Below are 2,209 nucleotides of genomic sequence, written 5' to 3' on the forward strand. Positions count from 1 at the left end.
ATGATACATCACTCTGTTTGAAAATAACATTAACCCCAGCTGGGGATTTAGTTCAGTGGTTCTGCCGCCTGCCTAGCAAGATCAAGGACCTGAGTTCAATCCCCAGTACCAAACAAAATAAAACAAAAACAAAACAAAATAACATTAAACCAATTTTACTCCAGTTTTCTTTAGTCCAGCAAAAAAAGTATTCTTATTTAGAGCATAAATCCCACCAGTCATGGTGTAGTGTTAATTAATCTAGTACATTTTTACTGCAGAAAGTAATGTTACATTTTTAAATGAGAACATGTCTTAAAAATAGTTTTCCTCATAAGCATTTAATAATGACTCATTTTGCATGAAATTAATATTACAGAACTGCTAAGAATAAGCCTATTTAAATATTCCAGTTAAAAAAAGAAATTATGCACATTTGTAACTTGATTAATCTGGCAACCATTAACTCAAAAATAAGTAAATTTCATTCATTTTTGTCTGTTTCAGATTAACCCTTAAATTGCCTAATGTGTTCCAGTAAGACTAGTTAACTATGTTTTTATTTATCTGTGTGCTAAATTAAGGTTTCACTGCACTCAAGTCATACAATAAAACAACTGCTGCTTGATGAGGGAATAAACTTCAAATGTGACATCAAGATGCACATATGTTATACAGTACTTTCATTCTCCATGGTCCGAGACCTCTAAGGTCAAGCAGAAGAATCTAACATTTAATGAGGGCTCCTTATGTGTCAGCCATTTTGCCAGGCACTTTATATTTATTACCTCATTTAATTTTGTTTCTCTGACATAATTTCATTACAAATAATGTAATAAAACTGTCCCTTCTGTTTTGTGTACAAGTCAGTAAAGATTTAATGTATCAAAAGAAATCATCTTGACTGAAAAAACTTCAGGACAGCAAGTGGCAGAATATCAGTGATAGAATACCACCTTCCTTTGTTTGTATTTAGGACTCTCCCAAGTTCAGAAGTGTTTTCATGGTGCTTCCAGAATCTAAAAGCCTTCAGTACCAGAGACAGAAGGAGATGGCAAAGGAGCCAAGAAGCAAACTTCAGAAATAGGAAGCAACGAGCTCCAGAGGCAGACAAGGAAAGCACACCCAGTGTGACTGTAGCAGGCTGTGGAGAACAGATGGCACATGGCTGAGCTCCTGGGTAACAAAGCCATCAGCGACCTTCCTGACCACTTACTCTTTATCAGTGAAATCCTGTCGCAATTTTGGAATGATCTCACCTTTGAAAATTCTGCTCTGTTACTCATAGTTTTTATGTGTTTGCACCTTAACAACTTTAAAAAGGAAAAATAAAAAGGTTTGCCTAATTTGTTTAACCCATTTGGCATTATGTCCATTATCATTCCACCGTTTTTAAAGGCTCTCAGAAAAGTAAAGATCATAAAGCAAGTAAAATAAATCATGTTTATTGTTTCATTCTTTAGAATAAAAATGGAGCGTCAGTGCTACTTCCCTTTCCCCACATAATATAAAAATGAAACCATCAAGGTCTTATGACAGGAGCAAATTACTTCAGCTGGTCTCTCAAAATACAACACTGTGAGGACCTCTTGGTTACTACAACTCCACAACCTGAGCTTAGAGTAAGGATGAATCCTTTCCTTGGTTCAGAGGAAGTTGGAGTTCATACTATTCCTTTTCTTCTGCAGTGTTCATGAATGAATTTGGAGAAGAACTTTCCCATTAACTTAATTTCTTCAGTCTTCATTTAGACATGCTGATATGGGATTTCTTTTTGATTCTGACCTTTATGGCTCTTTAATTTCCCAGGGTGGGGGGTGGTGCACCATTCCTGGAGGTACTGGAATATTAGGTTGATGTGTGGAGTGGATGAGGCAAGCTCCTATTCCATCTCCCAGCTCCAAAATTCCATTTAATATAATCTCCTCAGTAGAAGATGTGTGAGACATTAAACTGGTAAAAATAGTATATTTCATCTTAGCCAAAAGGCCAAGAAGTGATCTGATGTGGAAATTTAAAACTTCTCCATAGCAGTAATAGTTTGCAAGAATGCCATAAAGATTCTACAGGATGTTTCTCAAGTGTACCCTTGTGTTTCCTTAGACTGCTGGCCACCATTCCCACCCTCTGCGATTCCTGTGTTCGTGCCTCTGTTCTCCACCCTTTGCCCACTTTTGAATATATTCTCTGACCAGCTACCCAGAGAACTTTCCTGGCTGCTGCCTCAGTT

The 2,209-nt window shown here is 36.9% G+C and overlaps 1 non-coding gene across 1 annotated transcript; it reads right to left on the reverse strand.

Moving 5' to 3' along the window:
• Window positions 1–1,794: 1,794 nt before the first annotated feature.
• On the reverse strand, window positions 1,795–1,980 carry LOC117283562. Its single transcript, XR_004514602.1, has one exon. It is a non-coding gene; the product is annotated as a U2 spliceosomal RNA (small nuclear RNA).
• Between the last annotated feature and the right edge of the window lie 229 nt (window positions 1,981–2,209).

The sequence above is a fragment of the Fukomys damarensis genome, unplaced genomic scaffold (genome assembly GCF_012274545.1).
Source record: "Fukomys damarensis isolate Sample0158 unplaced genomic scaffold, DMR_v1.0_HiC HiC_scaffold_27, whole genome shotgun sequence".
Taxonomy (NCBI): Eukaryota; Metazoa; Chordata; class Mammalia; order Rodentia; family Bathyergidae; genus Fukomys; species Fukomys damarensis.